The sequence below is a fragment of the Argiope bruennichi genome, chromosome X2 (genome assembly GCF_947563725.1).
Source record: "Argiope bruennichi chromosome X2, qqArgBrue1.1, whole genome shotgun sequence".
In the NCBI taxonomy this organism is placed as follows: Eukaryota; Metazoa; Arthropoda; class Arachnida; order Araneae; family Araneidae; genus Argiope; species Argiope bruennichi.
Window position 1 is genome coordinate 17,599,420 of NC_079163.1, and position 26,404 is coordinate 17,625,823.

The 26,404-nt window shown below is 28.5% G+C and overlaps 1 long non-coding RNA gene across 1 annotated transcript; it reads left to right on the top strand.

Annotated features, from left to right (window-relative positions):
- Positions 1–3,849: 3,849 nt before the first annotated feature.
- LOC129960558 (uncharacterized) lies at positions 3,850–24,657 on the top strand. The gene is made up of 3 exons (XR_008783623.1): positions 3,850–3,941; positions 5,081–5,172; positions 24,491–24,657. It is a non-coding gene; the product is annotated as an uncharacterized LOC129960558 (long non-coding RNA).
- The last annotated feature ends 1,747 nt before the right edge of the window (positions 24,658–26,404 follow it).

The following is a 26,404-nucleotide window of genomic DNA, read 5'->3' on the forward strand; positions in this document are numbered from 1 at the left end:
GGAAGAAAATATTTCCAAATGATTATTACTTCAATTTGTTTAAAGCATGAAGTGTATCATTCTTATTAATAAGGGGGGAAATTTTCTAATCAGTTGTCTGTTTTCTTTTTAATTTTGTATTGCTGATTTTTAGATATATTTCTTCTCTTTTTTATAAAGGGCATAAGTATTTGTTAAATTTTTAGGGCTGCGAATCATCAGAAGTAATTTCCCTGAATATTATATTTGACTTCATGTCATACATCCTGAAACTTAACCTGGATTCTATTTTTTACGTGTTTCTTGAAACCAGATTTGAAATATTTTAGATGAAATTTAAATCACACATGCTCAATGAATCTTTTTTTCATTGATTTTTTATTTCAACTGAAATTCAGATATATTTCATTGCAATTTAAAGCTTTTTCTCTGTGTAGATTATATTTTTTCGTAACCTACTTGGAATGAAAACACATTTCCAACACAATTTATTATTTTCCAGTTATTATAGTAAAATGTGTTCTGTCTTTGTGTTCATGCCATTTTTTAATATTTGTGTCAGAATTTAAAAGTTTTCCCAATGATTATTCTTTCATTTTTTAATAGGTTAAAGAGTCTCATTTTTATTAATTAGATTAAAAATGTGTAATATTATGAATGTTTTATTTCTAATTCTGTTTTCTTGATTATTTTATTGATTTCTTCTTTTTTATTTTTAGGGCATAATAATTGCTTCAATTTTTTTGATGCAGAAGATCAGAATTAATCTATATAGATATGAAATTGGGCTTCATGACATTGTTATTCAAAAGTAAGCTTAATATTTTATTTCATGCCACAGAGATAAAACACTTTACTTGAATTTTAAATTAATTTTCCATACAATATCTTTCATTCATTGTTTATTTGGTGTCTATTTGTGTGTGTGTGTGTGTGTGTGTGTGTGTGTGTGTGTGTGTGTGTGTGTGTGTGTGTGTGTGTGTGTGTGTGTGTGTGTGTGTGTGTGTGTGTGTGTGTGTGTGTGTGTGTGTGTTTCACCATTCAGCTGGAGTTCAAATTTATTTCATTTCAATATAAATTTTCCAATGATTGTACATTGTGTTTTATTCATATCAACTAAGAATGAATACTGATTTGGAACAAAAATGTTTATTTGTTAGGTGTTGAAATAAATTTTATACTGTCTTTCTATTCTTATAATTGTTTAATAATAATGATTATATGGAAGAAAATATTTCCAAATGATTATTACTTCAATTTGTTTAAAGCATGAAGTGTATCATTCTTATTAATAAGGGGGGAAATTTTCTAATCAGTTGTCTGTTTTCTTTTTAATTTTGTATTGCTGATTTTTAGATATATTTCTTCTCTTTTTTATAAAGGGCATAAGTATTTGTTAAATTTTTAGGGCTGCGAATCATCAGAAGTAATTTCCCTGAATATTATATTTGACTTCATGTCATTCATCCTGAAACTTAACCTGGATTCTATTTTTTACGTGTTTCTTGAAACCAGATTTGAAATATTTTAGATGAAATTTAAATCACACATGCTCAATGAATCTTTTTTTCATTGATTTTTTATTTCAACTGAAATTCAGATATATTTCATTGCAATTTAAAGCTTTTTCTCTGTGTAGATTATATTTTTTCGTAACCTACTTGGAATGAAAACACATTTCCAACACAATTTATTATTTTCCAGTTATTATAGTAAAATGTGTTCTGTCTTTGTGTTCATGCCATTTTTTAATATTTGTGTCAGAATTTAAAAGTTTTCCCAATGATTATTCTTTCATTTTTTAATAGGTTAAAGAGTCTCATTTTTATTAATTAGATTAAAAATGTGTAATATTATGAATGTTTTATTTCTAATTCTGTTTTCTTGATTATTTTATTGATTTCTTCTTTTTTATTTTTAGGGCATAATAATTGCTTCAATTTTTTTGATGCAGAAGATTAGAATTAATCTATATAGATATGAAATTGGGCTTCATGACATTGTTATTCAAAAGTAAGCTTGATATTTTATTTCATGAAACAGAGATAAAACACTTTACTTGAATTTTAAATTAATTTTCCATACAATATCTTTCATTCATTGTTTATTTGGTGTCCATTTGTGTGTGTGTGTGTGTGTGTGTGTGTGTGTGTGTGTGTGTGTGTGTGTGTGTGTGTGTGTTTGTTTGTTTGTTTGTTTGTTTGTTTGTTTCACCATTCAGCTGGAGTTCAAATTTATTTCATTTCAATATAAATTTTCCAATGAATGTACATTATGTTTTATTCATATCAACTCGGAATGAATACTGATTTGGAACAAAAATAACAAAAATATTTATTTGTCAGGTGTTGAAATAAATTTTATACTGCAATTCTATTCTTATAATTGTGTAATAATTATTAGTATATGGAATAAAATATTTTTAAATGATTATTACTTCAATTTGTTTAAAGCATGAAGTATATCATTTTTACTTATAAGGGGGGAAATTTTTCTAATCAGTTGTCTGTTTGTTTTTTTTAAAACTTTGTATTGCTGATTTTTAGATGTATTTCTTCTCTTTTTTATAAAGGGCATAAGTATTTGTAAAATTTTTAGGGCTGCGAAACATCAGAAGTAATTTCCCTGAATATTATATTTGACTTCATGTCATTCATCCTGAAACTTAATCTGGATTCTCTTTTTTACATATTTCTTGAAACCACAGTAGAAATATTTTGTATGAAATTTAATTCACACATGCTCAATGAATCTTTTTTTCATTGATTTTTTGTTACCCAGTCTTATTTAGTTTTTATTTCAACTGAATTTCAGATATATTTCATTGCAAATTAAAGTTTTTTCTCTGTGTAGATTATATTTTCACTGATTCATTCATTGTTTATTTGTTGTCCATTTGTGTGTGTGTGTGTGTGTGTGTGTGTGTGTGTGTGTGTGTGTGTGTGTGTGTGTGTGTGTGTGTGTGTGTGTGTGTGTGTGTGTTTCACCATTCATCTGGAGTTCAAATTTATTTCATTTCAATATAAATTTTCCAATGATTGTACATTATGTTTTATTCATTACAACTTGGAATGAATACAGATTTGGAACAAAAATGTTTATTTGTCAGGTGTTGAAATAAATTTTATACTGTCATTCTATTCTTGTAATTGTTTAATAATTTTGAGTATATGGAAGAAAATATTTCCAAATGATTATTACTTCAATTTGTTTAAAGCATGAAGTGTATCATTCTTATTAATAAGGGGGGAAATTTTCTAATCAGTTGTCTGTTTTCTTTTTAATTTTGTATTGCTGATTTTTAGATATATTTCTTCTCTTTTTTATAAAGGGCATAAGTATTTGTTAAATTTTTAGGGCTGCGAATCATCAGAAGTAATTTCCCTGAATATTATATTTAACTTCATGTCATTCATCCTAAAACTTAACCTGGATTCTATTTTTTACGTGTTTCTTGAAACCAGATTTGAAATATTTTAGATGAAATTTAAATCACACATGCTCAATGAATCTTTTTTTCATTGATTTTTTATTTCAACTGAAATTCAGATATATTTCATTGCAATTTAAAGTTTTTTCTCTGTGTAGATTATATTTTTTCGTAACCTACTTGGAATGAAAACACATTTCCAACACAATTTATTATTTTCCAGTTATTATAGTAAAATGTGTTCTGTCTTTGTGTTCATGCCATTTTTTAATATTTGTGTCAGAATTTAAAAATTTTCCCAATGATTATTGTTTCATTTTTTAATAGGTTAAAGAGTCTCATTTTTATAAATTAGATTAAAAATGTGTAATATTATGAATGTTTTATTTCTAATTCTGTTTTCTTGATTATTTTATTGATTTCTTCTTTTTTATTTTTAGGGCATAATAATTTCTTCAATTTTTTTGATGCAGAAGATCAGAATTATTCTATATAGATATGAAATTGGGCTTCATGACATTGTTATTCAAAAGTAAGCTTAATATTTTATTTCATGCCACAGAGATAAAACACTTTACTTGAATTTTAAATTAATTTTCCATACAATATCTTTCATTCATTGTTTATTTGGTGTCCATTTGTGTGTGTGTGTGTGTGTGTGTGTGTGTGTGTGTGTGTGTGTGTGTGTGTGTGTGTGTGTGTGTGTGTGTGTGTGTGTGTGTGTGTGTGTGTGTGTGTGTGTGTGTGTGTGTGTGTGTGTGTGTGTGTGTGTGTGTGTGTTTCACCATTCAGCTGGAGTTCAAATTTTATTCATTTCAGTATAAATTTTCCAATGATTGTACATTATGTTTTATTCATATCAACTTGGAATGAATACTGATTTGGAACAAAAATGTTTATTTGTTAGGTGTTGAAATAAATTTTATACTGTCTTTCTATTCTTATAATTGTTTAATAATTTTGAGTATATGGAAGAAAATATTTCCAAATGATTATTACTTCAATTTGTTTAAAGCATGAAGTGTATCATTTTTATTAATAAGGGGGGAAATTTTTCTAATCAGTTGTCTGTTTTCATTTTAAATTCGTATTGCTGATTTTTAGATGTATTTCATCTCTTTTTTATAAAGGGCATAAGTATTTGTTAAATTTTTAGGGCTGCCAAACATCAGAAGTAATTTCCCTGAATATTATATTTGACTTCTTGTCATTCATCCTGAAACTTAACCTGGATTCTATTTTTTACATGTTTCTTGAAACCAGACTTGATATATTTTAGATGAAATTTAAATCACACATGCTCAATGAATCTTTTTTTCATTGATTTTTTATTTCAACTGAAATTCAGATATATTTCATTGCAATTTAAAGTTTTTTCTCTGTGTAGATTATATTTTTTCATAACCTACTTGGAATGAAAACACATTTCCAACACAAATTATTATTTTCCACTTATTATAGTAAAATGTGTTCTGTCTTTGTGTTCATGCTTTTTTTTTAATATTTGTGTCAGAATTTAAAAATTTTCCCAATGATTATTGTTTTATTTTTTAATAGGTTAATGAGTCTCATTTTTATTAATTAGATTAAAAAATGTGTAATATTATGAATGTTTTATTTCTAATTCTGTTTTCTTGATTATTTTATTGATTTCTTCTTTTTTATTTTTAGGGCATAATAATTTCTTCAATTTTTTTGATGCAGAAGATCAGAATTAATCTATATAGATATGAAATTGGGCTTCATGACATTGTTATTCAAAAGTAAGCTTAATATTTTATTTCATGCCACAGAGATAAAACACTTTACTTGAATTTTAAATTAATTTTCCATACAATATCTTTCATTCATTGTTTATTTGGTGTCTATTTCTGTGTGTGTGTGTGTGTGTGTGTGTGTGTGTGTGTGTGTGTGTGTGTGTGTGTGTGTGTGTGTGTGTGTGTGTGTTTCACCATTCAGCTGGAGTTCAAATTTATTTCATTTCAATATAAATTTTCCAATGATTGTACATTATGTTTTATTCATATTAACTTGGAATGAATACAGATTTGGAACAAAAATGTTTATTTGTCATATGTTGAAATAAATTTTATACTGTCAATCTATTCTTATAATTGTTTAATAATTTTGAGTATATGGAAGAAAATATTTCCAAATGATTATTACTTCAATTTGTTTAAAGCATGAAGTGTATCATTCTTATTAATAAGGGGGGAAATTTTCTAATCAGTTGTCTGTTTTCTTTTTAATTTTGTATTGCTTATTTTTAGATCTATTTCTTCTCTTTTTTATAAAGGGCATAAGTATTTGTTAAATTTTTAGGGCTGCCAAACATCAGAAGTAATTTCCCTGAATATTATATTAGACTTCATCTCATTCATCCTGAAACTTTAGCTGGAATCTCTTCTTTACATGTTTCTTGAAACCAGACTTGAAATATTTTACATGAAATTTAAATCACACATGCTCAATGAATCTTTTTCTCATTGAGTTTTTGTTGCCCAGTCTTATTTAGTTTTTATTTGAACTGAATTTCCTATATATTTCATTGCAATTTAAAGTTTTTTCTCTGTGTAGATTATATTTTCACTGATTCTTTCATTGTTTATTTGTTGTCCATTTGTGTGTGTGTGTGTGTGTGTGTGTGTGTGTGTGTGTGTGTGTGTGTGTGTGTGTGTGTGTGTGTGTGTGTGTGTGTGTGTGTGTGTGTGTGTGTGTGTGTTTGTTTGTTTGTTTCGCCATTCAGCTGAAGTTCAAATTTATTTCATTTCAATATAAATTTTCCAATGATTGTACATTATGTTTTATTCATATCAACTTGGAATGAATGCAGATTTGGAACAAAAATGTTTATTTGTCAAGTGTTGAAATAAATTTTATACTGCCATTCTATTCTTATAATTGTGTAATAATTTTGAGTATATGGAATAAAATATTTTGAAATGATTATTACTTCAATTTGTTTAAAGCAGGAAGTGTATCATTTTTATTAATAAGGGGGGAAATTTTTCTAATCAGTTGTCTGTTTTCTTTTTAATTTTGTATTGCTGATTTTTCGATGTATTTCATCTCTTTTTTATAAAGGGCATAAGTATTTGTTAAATTTTTAGGGCTGCCAAACATCATAAGTAATTTCCCTGAAAATTATATTTCACTTCATGTCATTCATCCTGAAACTTAAGCTGGATTCTCTTCTTTACATGTTTCTTGAAACCAGACTTGAAATATTTTACATGAAATTTAAATCACACATGCTCAATGAATCTTTTTCTCGTTGATTTTAGTTTTATTGTCCATCGGGAAAGCATAATTATTTACAAGCAAAGATGCGGACATTGTGCTTCTGTCACAGCCCGGCACAAAAGCGGAATTGGGAGAGAAGCGATAAATAAATTATCCCTCTTCATATATAACCACAGAAATTGATAGCGAAAATATTTCTTCTTAGTGCCAATATATTATTAAGATTCTGATATTGACTTCTGACGCATGTCAATCACATGTAAAGGAAACACAGGGATCTTTTAAAAAGAATGTGCTTACTGGACAGTTTTCTATTCCTTCGCGCTGAGCGTGTGAATGTGTCGGCGTTTAGCCGATTCAGAAATTTTACAAAGCTCTCCAATTAATTATGTAGAGAAAGTGGAACTGGATCACGAAATAAGAGAATATTTTAGAATGAAGTTACTATCGGCTAAATTAAGATAAAATCTTGAAAATTAATTAAATTGAAATTAGAGTTAAAATATTATTACATATATATATACGTAGAGAAAGTGGAATTGGATCACGAAATAGGAGAATATTTTAGAATGAAGTTACAATGGGCTAAATTAAGATAAAATCTTGGAAATTAATTAAATTGAATTAATCATTATATATATATATGTGTGTGTGTAACGATATTTTAACTTTATATATATATGTATGTATGTAGTGACATTTTAACTCTAATTTCAATTTAATTAATTTTCAAGATTTTATCTTAACTTAGCCCATAGTAACTTCAATCTAAAACATTCTCTTATTTCTTGATCCAATTCCATTTTGTCTACGTAATTAATTCAAGAGAAGCCATGTAAAATTGCTGAATCGGCTAAAAGCCTAACTTTCCCACACTCCACTTGAAGAGACAAAATACCGTTGATAATACACATTCGTTTTTAAAATGTCCCTGTGTTTCTCCTACCTTGTGCGCGCGTGTAGCGGAAATCCCTATCGAAATCTCATTATATATTAGTACTATGAAGAAATATTTTCCCTGTCGATTTCTCTGGTTATATAAGACCAGGGATAAAATGTCCAAGAGCTTTTTCCTCATTCCTTTTCTATGTCGCTCTGTGTGCACATCGCTTGTACATAATCCTGCTTCTTCAAAATGAAATAAAACGATGTCACGAAATTAAAAGTATCTTCACTGTCTTCAAACTGCATTCTGCTTCACATAAAATAATGCTTACATATTAAAGAGTCGACAAGGATAGTTTCCCGTGAAAAATTATGAAATGAACTAAAAGAATTAAAATTAAATCCACGGGTGAGACTCCAACGATGCATTGCGCTCGGTCCATGACTGCTTCAGTCCAGGTTCGCCCAGCTGCGATGTTTCGGTGGCGAAACTCTTTCACCGCCGTCTCCTTCGGCTGCCTCCGGCCACATCGTTTCACGCAAACCGTAGTCCGGTCCAGTTCCCGTTGAATCCTATGCCTTCCATAACCTATGACTTCATCCGACACTTGTGCTCCATATCGTCATATGCGTGCTCCTTATATCTTCAAGGAGTTGGGGCTCCTTGTCATCATAAAAATTTTCTGGCTCCTTACCTGTGCTGAATAATCCCGATCTCGACGTCATTTCCTTGTTATATCATCACCACAATATAATACTCGCCAGTGTTCTCCAGTGCCAAATTGAATCAACCAAATTTCGAAAATATCACTTGTGTGTTATATTATCATCTCAATATAAAAATAGCTTTCCGTCACCTGCCGTAGTCTCTATTTCCAGTGCTCAAAATTGCATTTTTGTGATTAATTAAAAAAGTGATAATTCGTCAAAAAAGTGTTTTGTGTTTCCCGACTCAACGGTGAAAATCAAGATTTATATTGTGTGTTTTTCTTTTCTATTGATTTAAATTTTTGAATTTTAGAATTATTGCAAGTTATATTTTTATAGTATTATTTAAAATATTGAATTTTTAGTCTTTTATCAAGTCTATTTTTTTAAATTTTATGCATAAATTTATAATGTTTTTTATTTGAAATATATTTGAATTTTGTTAAGATCTGGAAAAATGACTGACCAAGATAAAACAAATGTATCTAATTCTCAAGGTTCAAAAACTAAAATTAATAAAAAAAAATTTTAAAAAATGAACAAATAGCCCAAGAACCCTCCATAATCCCTTTTGATCCCGAAAATGGGATGAAGATGGATTTATGGTTGGGATATTTTAACAAAATTTGTCAAGAAAATAACAAAACTGATTTGTGGAAAATTAAAAATATTGCTAAATTTCTAAAAGGGTCAGCTTTAACACATTACATAAATAGTTGTTTAAATTTTGATGATTTATGTTGCATATTAACTGAACCGTTTATTCAACCCAATATTGTTAATTTTTCTGACATTTCACAATTGAAATTTGATTCAAAAAATGCTAAATTAGTTGATTATTTCCATCAAAAATTAAATTATGGCAGACAGTTAGGCCTTAATCCACAACTGGTTTTAAAAGGTCTTACTGATGGACTGCCAACTCAATTAAAACAATTGGTTAGCATAAAAGCTCCTAATACCCCTACAGAATGGCTTACAATAACAACTAAATTATTAAAAATGGAAGAATCTTCAGAACCAAACTCAGGCAGGTGTAATGAAACTAAAATCAGAATAAAGCAACCAGCACCTTTTACACCTAAGCCTAATTTTAATTATAGATTTCAAAATTCTTTTACTCCTCGAGCTCCCAATAATTTTGGACAAAATTAACATAATTCAATAAGGCCACGTCCCAATATTTACAATAACTATAGTCATAATTTGCATTTTCAACAAAGATTACCATCTTCTCCATGTAGAATTTGCACTCAAATAGGTATTCCAAATGTTTATCACTGGACACAAGTATGTCCCTTTTATCAATCTCAGTTTATGACCAATACTCCAATAACAGCCAATTTGACTTCCCCGTGCACAGAAGTCCTTCTTGGCTGTTTTCAAAATTCTAAAATAAGACCAAATTCTTCTAATGTGGCCCCTGGGCCAGGGCAGTTACAATTATTAGTGTCCGGACACATTTCAACTTTACCAAGTCTAGCTAATTTGGACAATGTTTATAACCCTCATAGTAATGTTAATATTGTTATTGACACAGGATCCACTCTTTCAATTATATCTGCAGATATTGTAAAAAAACTTAACTTGACAAGAAAAAATGTAAACCCTATTAGAGTCAAACAAGCAAATGGAACGTTCCAATTAACCCAAATTTGTGGCATATTTTTAAAAATTGGCCAAATAAAAAAGAAAATCAAAATATATATTATGGGCAATCCTTTCCCATATATCATCTTAGAACTATCAGATTGTAGTTTATATAAATTAATTATAGATTGTGACAAAAATAAAATATTTCAAAATGGAAAAATTATTACCAACTTGCATACCAATAATAATTATATGTCTTTACATATTCTTGCAAATAATAACGCTAGTGATAATAAGGTCAAGGTAGTGAATACCTTAGAGGAAATTTTCCCACCTTTGACTGTAAACAAACTATCTGAACCTGTGTTATCTCTGGTGTCAGAATATTCTCATGGCAAAAAATAAATATGATGTTGGTAAAATAAGAATGGAACCCCCGAGAATAAATTTAACATCTGATTTACCAGTGTCACAAAGGGCTTATAGAACCTCTGCTACTGATGGAATTGAAATAAATAAGCAAATTAAAAATTTGTTAGATGCAAGTTTAATAAAAGAATCTACTAGTAATAATTCCTCCCCTGTAACATTAGCATATAAAAGAGATGAAAATAGAAAAAATCGTCTTTCTATTAATTATCTTAAAATTAATTCCCTTTGCAAATCTGAGGCAGACCCTCTCCCTAGAATAGATACCTTATTAGATAAATTAAATACAGCTAAAATTTTTTCAACTTTGGATCTTGCATCTGGATACTGGCACATACCCTTGCATTAACAAGATAAACATAAATTGACATTTTTAACTACTGAAGGTTTACATGAATTTGAAGTCCTACCTTTTGGCTTCAAAAATGCACCTGCAATATTCAACAGAACTATTTGTAGGATTTTAAATAAACATAAATTTTCAAATTTTGCATGTCACTATTTTGATGACATAGTCGTTTTCTCTAACTCATAAGAAGAACACTATGATCATTTAAAACAGATTTTTCAAATGTGTGAAAAAGAAAACAATAAATTAAAATTTTCTAAATGTGTGTTTGCTCAAGATAAAATTAATTTCTTGGGGTATGAAGTCAAAAAAGGATACATTTCTCCTGATAATCATAATATTGAAAGTATTAAAAAATTACTACCTCCAAAAAATGTTAAACAACTTCAAGGTTTTGGTTATGAAAATGTTTATAATAAGTTTATTGATCCTATGCAAAAATAAGAGTACCCTTAAATAATCTTCTTAAAAAATATTCACAATGGCAATGGACAGAAGACTGTCAAAAAGCTTTTGTATTGTTAAAAAATAAATTGATAACTAAACCAATGTTACAACTATATAACCCTAATTTACCTCTTCATGTTTTTTGTGATGCATCTCAGGTAGCCATTGGAGCTGTTCTAAAACTGTTCTAGTAAATTACATCCTGTATCTTATCATTCAAGACCTTTTCGCCCTTATGAAAAAAATTATTGTATAACTGAGTTGGAATGTTTAGCAATAGTAGATGCTCTTGATAAATTTTATTATTATTTACATGGGAAAAAATTCATAATTCATACTGATCATGCTGCTCTTGTTTGGCTTAAAAATGTAAAAAATTTAAGGGGAAGATTATTTCGTTGGTCTTTAAAACTAAGCATGTTTGATTATGAAGTTAAATATTTAAAGGCAACAGCTAATGTTGAAGCTGATGTGTTATCAAGGCATCCTACTGCTCAATATCTTTAACATTCTGTGCATTTATTGAAATTAGATGAGATAAAACACTAACAAAATTTAGACAATTTAGATAATACTAAATATAAAAATATTAATGATGTACTTGTAGTTAAAAAGAAAAATTTATTTAAAATTGTTGTACTGTTTTCTCTTAGGAAAAAAGTTTTGCAAACGGCTTATGAAAAATTTGGGCATCCAGGTACTCAAAAAAGGATAAATTTAATTACTCCTCAGTATTATTGGCCCCATATTACTCAAGATAACTCCATATTACTCACTTTTTGTTAAACATTGTGATATTTGTCATGGGAAATGTGAAAGAGTTAACCAGTCAATAGTAACTAAATTAAAGTGCAAAGTCAATTCTTCTCCTACTAAAATTCCTTGGACTAGACTTTTAGAACAAGTAATCAATGAATATAATTTAACACCCCATTCAGTTACAAAATTTCCTCCTGCATATTTGTTAGTTGGCACTTTACCTTATTCTCCTCCCTTAACTCAAAATCAATTCTATCCTCCAATAGAAGAAGCCAGAAAATTAGCTAAAGATAATACAATAAAATATCATGATAAAAATAAAATAAGATATGATGCTAGATTTATAGATTCTCCATTCAAACCTGGTGACATTGTAATGTATGAGGAATTTAACTATCCAAATCGTAGAAAATTATCTCCAGCATTTTCAGGTCCATATGAAATAGTAACTAAAATTTCAGATGTAAATTATGAAATAACTAAACGAAACGCATTAACAAACAAGGCTACTGATATTGTCCATGTATCAAAATTAAGAACATATTATCCACCAGAAAAATTAAAATTAAGTCATGAATAATAATTTAAATCTAAAAAAAAATCCTTTTATTTCCCATGTCTCTTCCTCATAATCCCCAACTTAGGTTGGCCCATTGTCTCCACTCGTAAGAGTTAGTTTTTCTTTTCTTCATGATGATGATGCGTCGGCGCCATCACAACATACATTCAAATACCTCAGTCTCATTGAGATGTGAGTATAGGGTCAACCTCACAATTAATTTCTATCTAATTTTATCCTGGACATGTTGTTCTCCACTTTGGAAATAAATATTCCTGGATGAGAGTAGAGAGAGAATAAGAATTGCGCCCCCTTTCTTGATGTCCTAATTTTGGGTCATTAAGTTTCACCCACTACTAGAAATTGGTGGGCAAGGTTGAACTATTCACCACTAATGGGGTCAATTCACGGTCACGTGTCAGGTACCAAACAAACCGTTTCTGTTCAATTTTCACCCGTTCTGCGCATGTCGGGATGTCTGCCGATAACGTTGATGAAACCATTGTTTAGTAAATGTTAACTTAGCCGATCAATTATTAAAAACTTCTGATTTTTTTTAGAATATTATTTTGAATTATTTTTTCCAAATTTTCGTAGTTATATAATTTTATTTCTTATATTAAAATTTTAATTAGTATTTTCAATGGAATTATTGTTTTTGCATAATTAATTAACGTCGCTTTTTAATTCGTTTGGTGCCGCTTTATTCTTTCCTTTCCCATATTCTTTTTTTATCCAAAGGATACATTTTGACAAATGACTATGGCAGTGTTTTTGAAAAATTACATATGTTCTTTTTTACATATTATTTAAATATTATTGAATATTGAATCTTATAAATATAGTTCTTTTTAAAAATAAATTATTACTCTTAGATAAGTTAATATTTTAAAGCTTACTAATAAAATTATTACATTTTTTTCTTATGTAATGATTTTTATTAATATTGAGACTTTGATGTTTTCAGTTTGCTCAGAGGAAAGATCATGAAATTCAAACTAGTATATATTGAATAAATTATGTTTAATATTTCAAATTATGAAATATAAAAGGTATAGATACCTTTTTTTAAATCCGTGCAACTTATGAATCAGTTATTTCATTTTAATTTGTAGAGATCATTAAAGGAAAACAAACAAAATTACACTTCATATTTTTAATTTACACATTACAAAATATATATATATGATAATTATTTCAAAAAAATGTGATCAAATGGATGTTTCAATGTACTCACTAATTCAAAAAACTAAAAAATTATTTATCAACATTTATTTTTCTAGACACATAGAAAAAATATAAACACAGTATGACAAGAATGTCACTGTAAATGATGAAATCAATTTTATTCAACAGAAACATTCCAAATACTAAACAACAGTTGTTTTTTTTATCTCGAATAAAAACATTATGTTGAACAATATACTTTTAAAGCAGACCATTTATGAAATTTTTTTTTAAATGTTAAAGTTACATTAATAAAAATTATATTGAATGAATATCATAAAATAAAACATACAATACAGTAAATTTAATAAACAAGAATAAGGTCATGATATATATATGTAATGATATTTTAACTCTAATTTCAATTTAATTAATTTTGAAGATTTTATCTTAATTTAGCCCATAGTAACTTCATTCTAAAGTATTCTCTTATTTCATGTTCCAATTCCACTGTCACTACTTAATTAATTCAAGAGAAGCTTTGTTAAATTGTTGAATCAGCTAAAATCTAACTTTCCCACACTGCACGTGAAGAGATAAAATACCGCTGATCAGGCAAATTCTTTTTTAAAACCTCCCTGTGTTTCCTCTGCCTTGTCCACGCGTGTAACGAAAATCCCAATTGAAATCTCATAATACATTATCACTGTAAAGAAATATTTTCCCTATCAAAATCATAGGTTATATAAGACCAGGGATAAAATGTCCAAGAGTTTTTTCCTCATTCCTTTTTTGTGTCGTTCTGTGTGCTCATCGCTTGTACATATGCCTGCTTCTTCAAAATGAAATAAAACGGCCTCACAAAATTAAAAGTATCTTCACTGTCTTCAAACTGCATTCTGCTTCACATAAAATAATGTTACATATATATAGAAAGAGAGAGAGAGAGAAAGGTAAATAGGATATAAAGATGAGTTAGAAGAAACACTTTTATGTTTTTACAGAATTTTACAATTCAAAATTGATATGTTAAAAAAATAGAAAAAGAAAAGTGAAACATGCATGTGGCTATGAAGTTGGGAATCAAAATTATATAATAAATGCTGATATGGAAATTGATTTTCAGTGAAAAGACCTGTATTTATTAAAACAGAAATCACTGAGTGGCACAATGGTATAACATGATATTATGATAACAGTCAATTTCAGTTTAAATACAATAAACTATTGACATTTCATTTTTAACAATAGAAAAGTTGTTTGATATAAATTCACTTTGAATTCATCACAAATCTGCAAATGTAATAAAAAACTAGTAATAATGCTTTCTGGAGCCATCCATTTTGTTATTAGACATGATTACCCAGCAATAAGGGAATAACATGAATTACTAAAAGATAAAGAAAACTTTAAGGTTAATAATAAAAAAGTAAAACCTCATAATGCATTTTATTATAATGCCAAAAACTAAAAATCAAATGCAAAAATTATTTGACGTTAATTAATGGTTTTTATACTTAACTAATTTATATACTTAATTAAATGACATGTGTTTTAAAACTTAAATATATATATATATATATGTAGGACTGGGTGGGACAAAATGCCCATTCAATCCCATTTGGATCAGTGTCTAGGGTACTGATTAAGAAAACTTTTAAAGAAAAACAAATAGTTTATTTACAGTAAACAAAATTAAAAGGATATTAACAATTAGGACGGGAAACATTATTTACATTAAAGTTAGAAGTAAAATATTTAGATGACACCAAGGGCGAAGCCTAACCAGATGTCTGCTCATAGCTAAGCTATGTAACGCCTCTCCTTCTCCGCTCTGCTCTGCTCTCCTCTACCCCCGAGCTAATGCACTAGCGGCTAAAGCTCAACACGGTTGTGGATTGGATGGGCGAATCTATTTTATTCGTAGGTAAGTCCGGTTATCATACGCAACCGTGTTGCTGCTTTCGTCCGCAGCTATGTTGTTGGATAAGCGTTAAAGCATAATCTAGCGTTGAAGGAATCTTACTTCATTGAAAAGGCAGATCGCGTTTTTTTTTTTTTTTTTTTTTTTAAAAAGATTGAGTTTTTTATTGTTTTGTTTTAAAGCCTATTTATTTGGATCTCCACATCTGTGTTTTCTTAATTTTTTTTATGAATAATAGAATTCAAGTTATGTAATTTTTTATAGAAATACTGCATCCGAAAACGAAACCGAGTATTTTCCATCACTTTATCAAGTAAACGCTACTCAAAATTATAAATTAATTTACAATTTGATCTACCAGCTCATTTTTATCTGTATCAGAATACTTTAGTGAATGTTTCCAACACAATTTTAAAATAAAAAATTAATTAAAATTTAAGTAGTGAATTAAATTTTATATTACTAATAATTTACTACGATTGAATGAAAATATATATTGCAGGTACATTACCTACTGATTAAATACCATTTAAAGGCGCTCTTTCTGTGATTTAAATGTTATTTACAGATATTCTAATTGTGGATTAAATTTCTTTTGAGGTTACGAGTAATTTACGAAGATTCCTCCCCCCCCCCTTACCTTTGAAGATGTATATATTTATATATATTGTTGGACTAGGACTCAAACCATTTAACTCAATCGCTTTTAAAAAAAATTTTATTCAATCATTAAAAACTGCCATTAAGATGTTATTTTTTTAAAAATATCATATGGGTTTTCATACAAGAATTATGTTATTCATTGATTTTTCATGTTTTAAGGAATTACTCAATACTTTCCCCTTTTAAGTATATTTTGATAGTAATTAACGGCGGAAGGGCCAAAAATCTCTAAATGTAACACCAAAGTGCTTCAACCTATAAGCGATAAATTACGAGAAGAAAACAAGCATTTGTATGTGCTGTTTATACAAAAAAAAAAAAAAAAAAAAAAAAAAAATCGTATTATCGTCAATCTTTCTCTGTTAATTCATAAGTATCACATTTTTTGTTATTGTAATGAAACTCAAGGCTTTTTGTATTGTTTATTCAAATATCTATTCTCTTGTTTTCATTCAATTACTTTAATCTATGTCAACATGTTTTTTTTTTATTATTATTATTTTGCACTCCTTTAAATGAAATAAAGAAAAATTGAAATTAAATTAAATTAATAACTAGGCAGTCCTTGTAAATTTATAAAAATTTCAAATAAAAAAATAGAAATACTTTATTTATATGTAAATAAAAAAGAAAAAATACACACATTTATACAGAAATATACATTTTCCAAAATTTCTATTAAAGCCTCTCAAGGACTAATATTTTTAATATAATTTAAAATAACATTTAACTTAAATACAATAATTAGTTTAAAAAATTGGTATTGATGATTTTGTTTTGATTTTTTCTTCTTTGCTATAAATTTTCTTTGTTTGCTAATATATTTGTTTGGTGGAGCTTTGGATACTTTTAATATTTCCTTTTTTTTATGAGAACTACTAGTCGAAGCCGTGGCTACCTGAAAACTTGCTTTTATGGCTTTGATTTTTTCTTCCACATTTGGAAGAGGATGTAATGTGTCCCATTCTAATATTATTGACTGCAGTTCTTTTAAATGTTGAATCATTCGGTTTTTTCTAATATTTAGGTCTTCAGTGATTTGAAGAGTTGTAACTATTGCATTTTTTTCACAAACTTGCTTTTCTTTTTTCTTTTATTGATATGTATAATTAAATTGTCTTCAATGTTATCTACATTTTGTTGTGAGTTATCATTCGTTTCTAATTTTTGACAAATATAATGAATATGTTTGCAAATTAAAAATTTTATTGAATAATCAATGCAGGTGCAAGACATAGAGTGTATGCACACATTGCATTGGTCACATTTTGTTGGGCAGCATTCTGTAGCATTAATTTTTTCTACATTTTAAATAAAAATTGATTCAACCAATTGTTTTTGTAATAATAAATGCATTTTCATTTAATTGAATAGAACTATAAATATCGTTCATTTCTATGCTGCTGGCATGTCTCTTTCAAATTGAAATCATTTTATGTGTCAGCTTGCCTCTTTCTATTGATATAACTCTTGCCAGGATTTTCTTAGTGATGGCATTCGTAATAACTGCGATTGATTTATCTAATCTTTTCATTACAATTCCTCCACTTTCTTTATCTGGCAGTGCCACCTTTCTAATTTCATATTTGTATATATTCCTAATCCTTTTCTATAGCAGTAGGCTCACTTTTCTGGTCTTTTTTTGTAGGTTGTTTTGAAGTACTGAACAAAAGAACTTTCTTCTTCTTTAAAAGTTTGAAACTTAAAAAAAAAAGACAGAAATTTAAGGGCAATTCTTAAAAAGCCAAACTATGTAAATGGTGTTCCTGCATTGTAAGATACAGCAGAAATATGATTTTTTTTTTTTTACAACAGAGTTCAAAAGCCACTGCTTACCACTGTACATCAAGTATCTGCAATCTGTTTCTCAATAAATACCATCAATGTTTCATATATTTGATTATATATTATTATATATATTATTTGTTATTATTATAAATCAAATAATTAAAACTAACCTTTGATTAATAACCTTAAATAATTAAAACTTACCTTTGATTAGTAATTTTAAGAACTGCAAAGCATCAAGTATTTTTACTTTCTTTCTTACATTTTAGTAACTGTAAAAATAGTTTTCATATAATTATTAATAATGAGAGCATTAAGTGTGGATGAATTTCAGTAGAAGAAAATAAATATTATTTATAAAGTATGAAGTAGTGTTTTAAAAATTTCAACTAATAATAAACCAATCTAAAGTCTTTATTTTTTTAAAAAATTTTAACAATATTTCAAATGTGTTTAAAGATCATGAATTTATTAAAATTATAAATAAATCAATATTTTATTTCAATTCTTAACCCTTCATTGGTTGCAAATGGCCTATCAGGTACAGCTTTTAAATTCAATTCAGGTCCAGATCTGAAATTTTTAAAATGTTTTCTTAACATAAAATGTGCTCTTATTAATGAAATGTACATTGTGAAGATCACAAATAACAGCACACACACAAAAAAAATTACTGGATTTTCTTTTGTTCATCGAACTGATCAGAAGATTGAAAATAGAATAAAAAGAAAAAAATATTTCCTTACGAGGAAAATACATATAAACTATGCACCATTTGCTAAGTGCTGTGTAACAAGGGAGGCACTAAATATCATTCATGCCTCAAGCAAAATGAACTTTAGATCAGACTTTGGTTAAAAATATATGTCAATATATAGTACAGAATATGGAAGCTCTAAAACTTTTAAGGATTTGTAACACTAAAACAATTTAAAAAACATGAATAATACAAATATTTATTATAATGAAATTTGCTGCAATTAAATATATCTGTAGCTAGACAGATACAAATATGTCTCTTGCCACATGCAAATAAACTTTAAATCTAACCTTGTTATTATCTAAATAATAAAATAAAAAGTGTCTAAAATCACACATGTAATGCATTTGAAGCAATAAAATATGAAATATTAGTTATTACTTGTCGCACATTGTGCTGGCATATTAAGTCGCATTTATAAACATTAAGGCGCCCAGTTGATTTGTGTGTTTTCTGAACACGCCTAACTGTTTCTGATTTTTGTTCATATTCTTTAAACTATTCCTAAAATATGTGTTACAAAAATGCAAGCAATAAGTATTCAAAAGAGATATATAAATTATTTATATATTTATAAATCTTGCTATTAAGTTAATAACTAAACAGAATTCAATTCTCTGTTTTCTGAAAATTCCAGTTTGCTGAAAAAGAACTTCCTAAAAGTTTAGAGCTCAAAGAAAAGTCAGAAATCTCTGGCCAATCCTTAAAAAATGAAACCATTGGGAATGTTGTTTCTTCATTGCAAGATAAGTCAGAAATATTGCAATTTTTATCCATACCAGAGTTGAAATATTCGAGGAGCAGCTGGTGCTCACCACTTTACAACATTTATCTGCTATCTGTTTCTTGATACATACCATCAACGATTCATTTTTTAGAAAATGAAGTAATTTTTTTTATTGCCAAAAGTAAGAATTTTATATTTAAATTTAAAAAAATAAGCAAAAGAAATAGTTTGATTTTTAATTCATTTATTTTGAATCTCTCTTGATTCAATATGTCTCCTCTTGTGATATTTTATATGCATATTCAGTGTGAATTGAAATGATTTCTATACCATTTAATTTCATCCAAAATATCTTAATAAATATAATGCATTTGCAGATAGACATCTAATAGTAATAATTTTAATATAAAATTAAAAAATAAATCTCTTCTTGCACGTGCATATTTAATAATAATTATAATGATTTCTATACCGTTTAATGTCATCGAAATATCTTAATAAATATAGTATATCTGCATATAGATATTTTATGGTAGCTTATAAAAGCTTGAGCTCCAAGTCTTATTTTTAATTCTTCACGCTAATTCTTTATTTATAATATCGGAAATACGGAAAACAGCCAAATTTTCATCAATCCCAATTACTTTATACTTGTATTTCTCTGGAAGATTTATTTTCTCCATTTTGAAAAAGAGCAGACGAAAAAGTACGCATAAACCAAACTAAACAACACGTATTGGTTGCAGCAAATACAGCGCAGAAAATTCTGTGATTAGAGCACAATTTGCGAACTCCTGCAGTTTTGTAAACAAAAACTAGTCTCTTCCTCTTAAACCTTGTCCCTACGAAAAAATTCGGCTTTCAATGGACTCGTCCGTCTCATACACAGCGTGTTGTGCTTTAGATGCTAGTAGCTAATGCCAACAGCTCACTTTTTCAAATTTATGGTCACGTGACCTAGCACTTTCGATTAGTAGAACCCGTGGTGCCATCTATTACAATACAATAAAACTAAATTGAATTGGATGCATTCAGTATAACAGTGGAATGGTAATGGCCACTAATTAAAACTCTACATATATATATATATATTTCTTATATATAGCATTCAATTTATCAAATTAAGTGCACTTTTAACAATTACATCAATTATATATATATATTATAACAGTCAATAAGAAAATTCAATTTTCAGTAGTTAGTAAAGATTTCACTTATTAAATAAATCTTTAAGAAATTTATTCACTTCCACCTAAGTTTAGCATTATAGCAGTTATTATTTTTGCAGCTGGAGTTTGTTTACTTACATTAATTAAATTTAGATAACATTTTTTAGAAAATGCAATGTAATATTCATGTAAACATTTTAAAACCTTCTAAGCATATTCAAAATTATCAGAAATTTCATCAAATGTGAATAAAGTTAATTAGAATTGCTCTCACTATTTTGTTTGATTGTTTTTGTTGGCAAATCGCTTACCAAATTCTTTTTTTCGAAGAATTTTTCTAAAAAATTACTGAAACATTTGCGATTACTGAAATCCATTTACGATTTAATAAATGAACACACACTGAATGAATTCTTCAAAATGATCGAAGCATATCACCGACTTCGAAGGCTTGAAAAAATCTATACCAAAGGTACCAACCCTAGGCAGGATTGTTGAAAGGAAAATAAGAAAACATTTTATCATGACAGTCACTCTTGTGTTTCGCATTAAAGCATCCATCAGCACACCAGTATTTCCTCTTTTAACATATAATAAGAGGAAAGAAAATGACTCAAAAATTATAACTTCAAATGTAAACAAAAAAAAAAAAAATCCGCTTCATACTCGGCGGAGAACGTTGATGGCAGACTAATCGACGAAAGCGGTGCGGATGAAACTTAAATATGCCATGTGCGGATAGCTCATGACATGTGACTTTTTCGTCACATGAATTGGCCCCATTGGCTAACTAGTGAGTTAAAGTTTTTTTTTCTTTTACAATTACACATTTTAATGTCATTTGTTTTGAATATTTATGTTATAATAAGAGTATTTTGAATTTCATATTATTTTCAGATTCAAGTGTTACAAAAATCAGAACTGCGTTTATATATTATTATTATATAAGTTCAATTTGTTATTGCATTATTTTACATTCATTTTGATAATTTTGGTGAGCCTTCTAATATTTAAAGGACACTGTGTGCAAACATTCTTTAGAGACATTCCTCACCAAATAGAGACAATCTTACAGATTGACAGACAATAGACTGAGTTTCTGCAGAAAATCATTTGTATATTGCACATTTTAATATTATTTTTGGTGTTGTTGAATATTTAAGTTCATTTCATATTGTCACAGATATCACTTTAATCTTTTTTATGTTTTGCATAATCTTGTTCAAAATGATTTTTATATTAATGCAAAGGAAAGGGAAACTCGGGTATCACTTTTAATATTCCTTTAAATTTTAGTTTCTTACTTGAGCACCACTGTAAGGTAATGATGTGTGTCGAGGGCCCCGACATACTTCCATGTCTTGCAGTGTGTGTGGGGGGGGGGGTAATTGTAATGATATTTTAACTCTAATTTCAATTTAATTAAATTTCAAGATTTTATCTTAATTTAGCCCATAGTAACTTCATTCTAAAATATTCTCTTATTTCTTGATCCAATTCCACTTTCTCTACGTAATTAATTCAAGAGAAGCTGTGTAAAATTGCTGAATCGGCTAAAATCCTAACTTTCCCACACTCCGCGTGAAGAGAAAAAATACCGCTGATGATACAAATTCTTTTTTAAAATCTGCCTGTGTTTCCCCTGCCTTGTCCGCACGTGTAGCGGAAATCCCTATCGAAATCTCATTATATATTAGTACTATGAAGAAATATTTTCCCTATCAATTTATCTGGTTATATAAGACCAGGGATAAAATGTCCAAGAGCCTTTTCCTCATTCCTTTGCTGTGTCGCTCTGTGCACTCGTCGCTTGTACATAATCCTGCTTCTTCAAAATGAAACAAAACGACGTCACGAAATTAAAAGTATCTTTACTGTCTTCAAACTGCATTCTGCTTTACATAAAATACTGCTCTCTCTCTCTCACACACACACACACACACATACACATTGTTACGGAATTTCCGGGGTTCGTTTGGATAGTGGAAGTTATATGGTGTGAAGAACGCTCAATCACCAGACGGCAGTAGAAAATAAAACAACGACGTTTATTTACAAGAAGACACACAGAACAGCACAAAGACGACAACTATATACAGCACAAAAGACGATTATCTTCAGCCGAGACGTGCAGCATACACAGCAGCATACAACAGTCTCTACGGCAGACAGTAGCGCACAGCTTAGTTCAGCCCTAGCTTCACTCCGTCGCTGCTCCGCTTATTTCTGGAAGGCCAGTTCTTTACCGTCGATCCCGACTTCTCTGCCACTCCACTGGTCCAAGACTCCTCAATTCACCACGACGATTCTCGCACTACTCTTCTCTGTCGCTTCCGACTACTCTCCGATCTGGTTCACGACCGCTCAGCAGCTGCGGCTGCTTCCTTTTATAGATCTCAGGAGGCGGGGCTAGAAGCCTCTCAACCAATCAAGAACTTTCGAGGCGTAACTCGGTTCCTACTGGACGGATCGGGAAAATTCTCGATGTTTCGGGTATAATCTATTTTGGCGCCAAAGTCGCCAAATTCGTCGCCAAGCTCTTAGACCTCCTATGGAACCAGCTATGCTGGGAAGCCGCATCACAGATTCGTAACATTCTGCTTTACATAAAATAATGCTTACATATATATATATATATATATATATATATATATATATATATATATATATATATATCGTATCGTATATATACATTCGTACTGGACCCATATTGGGTCTTGAGTATTCATGTTTTACTTTGTAGTCGTACTGTCTTTTAAAAATCTTCGTAAAGCCAATGTCGGAGCAATTTGAACAAGGAAATCTGAAAGAATCTTGTGGATCGTAATATGTCAACTGGTAAATTTTGTTCCAATACTGATTGGATGCATTGCCCAACCAAAATAAACTCTTGTACTTGTAGTTTTTTCAAAGTTTCTATTAATTTGGGAATCCATCCGTCTTTACACAAATCTTTAATGTGATAGTTTAAAGTTCTGAAATAAAACGTCCCTCCGTAATCGGATAAAGGTAACGACTCCGATAACGTTATTTAAGAAAAAACGGGTTCAAAACTGTCGTCTCTTTGTAAATTTAATCTTTTAATTTTTTGTGAAACAACCTCGTCAATTTCCATATCTTGATCGTTTTGGGTTTCGTAGCCATTGTCTCCGTTATGTTACTCCAACTTGATACCAAAGTAAGAAATAAAAGGCAAAGTTTTGCATGCTTTCTAGAAAACTACCCGTTTTCTTAAGCTTCAAACTATAGCTTGCAGAGCATCTTAAATTCTTTAAACTAAAATAATACTCCAAGCATTTTAGAATTCGATCGACATGTTTATTCTTTCAACTTAACAGTATATCTTACAAGCATTGCCTGATTCCAGAAGGTTTACAATGATCATCAGCTATTATACAAAAAATAAACCAAAAAGCCCAAATTAACCAACCAACCAACAAAAAATAAACGAAATAATATTAACAAAATATGCTTATCAAAGAAAAAATCGTTTGCTTTTACTTTTTAATAATATTTTAACAAAATAAAAATAGTAGCAGTTATAAAATGTCTGAAAAGGAATCCTCTGCTAAATGTCTATTAACAGATAGATTATGATATTTACCGAACACAAAGGGAATAAATTTGTTAAAGATTGCTAGAGGTTTTTGAAAAATTTAAAATTGGGGTTTCCTTTCCAATCTATTAGAATACAAGAAAAAAATGTTTAGTTTCAAAAGAAAAAATATTTAATTTAAAAAAAAACTTTTTATGCATAATTTGTTCTATATGTAATTTATGTATTATTCTTTTTAAACATAATTCAATATATATATATATATATATATATATATTGAAGGAATTATACATTTTTTAAATAAAATATTTGATTTAGTTCTAAAAAAGTAACTTTTCTTTTTTTACGTTTGCAGTTTCCAAACAGGCGATAAATGACTGTTTGTTTCGCCAGCTGGCGACAAGCGTCACTCACACCTATGGAGATGAACTTTGCTCTCCAACGAAAACCAGTGACTCACTTCCTGGCTTCGGCGGCTTGATCCGAACTTCTGCCCCGCGCTGGTCGATGGATATACGTCCAATGTATCATGATCTATATTTATTTATTTAATTTGTAATTAAAATTTATTATTGTTATCCTACATGGCTAGCAGTCTTTCATTAATTAGAAATGTGTTAATACTTTAATTTAAAATAAATTTGGCAATGCGTGTTAAGCCACGTACCAAACGTTTTTGAATTTAACCATTTTTTTTTTCAAATTAGCGATGATTCACCGTTTAACCAATTTTTCATTTCGAGTTCGTTGCATCGATTTGAAATTTCTTCTGTCCAGTTGCCCTTTCAATTAACTATACAAATCAGTTTTTCGTTTTTCCGTCCTGTTGCATAAAAATCTTCAATGTTACGAAAAAAAATGTTAAAATATAATTTGGAATACAGTTTTGCTTTTCTGAAGATTTTTATGATCTTTTTTCACTATATCTGTGGAAAAAAACTAGTTTTTAAACGATATCTCTGTTAAAGATCATGTGACATGTTCAAGGTCACCATCATTCAAATCCATTTTCGATAAGCTATCGAAAAATGTATTCAAAATTTTAAAAAAATCCGTTAAAATTTTTCAAGGTAACAAAAAAAGAAACATTTTTTTTTAGCATGAAAAAATAGTAGTTGTCAATTGTGTTTTACTCACAATCTGCTAGGGTACCGGTGCTCAACTTATTATTAGAGATGCATAATCCACGAATTTTTGAATAACAAATAATTTTGCGATTGTTATTTTTAAATATTTGTTCCAAATATCTGTTATTTCAATCATATTATTAATTAACAACTATTACTTAATATTAAATATAAAATTTATTAATTGCAATTAATACTTAATTTACTGATTTAAGTAACGTGTGATTGAATTAATTTATCTATTTTAGCTTACTTCTTAAATTTGATTTTTTTGAAAACTATTTATTTAATTTCTTTATTGGAGTAAACCATTTTTTGAAAAATTTGAATTAAATATATATGTCATTTCTTTAAATTGTTTAATTTAGTTCTATATTCTACCAATAGATGGCACAGCAGTAAACGGAGTATATGCAAAGTCAAGTCACAAGCAATTAAAAATGATTTGTATGGAATAGTGCATCATCAAATCACGACCTTCGTAAAACAAGGCCTCACAACTTATTTGTGACGTCACACGAGTAGGATGATCGGCTGCCATGAGCAGAATCCCGCTTTCTTCCTTGATGTTTAGGTATATTTTAAATTCACTTAAAAATAACTTATTATTAATATTAAGACATTTACCTTGCATAAAATTCAAAATTATTTATTTTTTCCCTCTGTGAATAAAAGAAACGGCATGGTAGAAAATCTTAAGGTCCTCTACAGCTTATTGACCATTTAATAACATTCAAACTTCATTTAATAACATTTCAATTACAATGTAAATCTATTAGATATATACATTGGGGTATTATTGTTAGTTTTTCTTGTTTAAATGGAGATTTTCATTTTCATTTTATTAAAAATCGTTTTGTTTTTTCCCTGAAAATATTTTTTAAAGCTTAAAATTAAATTAATACTTTTTAAAGCTTTTGATGATTTTTTTTATTGTAGTGACAGGTAATACATGTATTTTATAAAATTGTTTACTTCTCAAATTACTTATGAACTTTCAAATAAAATATTAATGTATTTAATATAAAATTTAAATTTCACACCAACTAATTCTGTTGATAAAAAAGAATTACTTTCACAGCTTGTTTTTTCACATGAAGAATTGTTTCCATTTAATATATTAGTAATTCATACAATTTAAT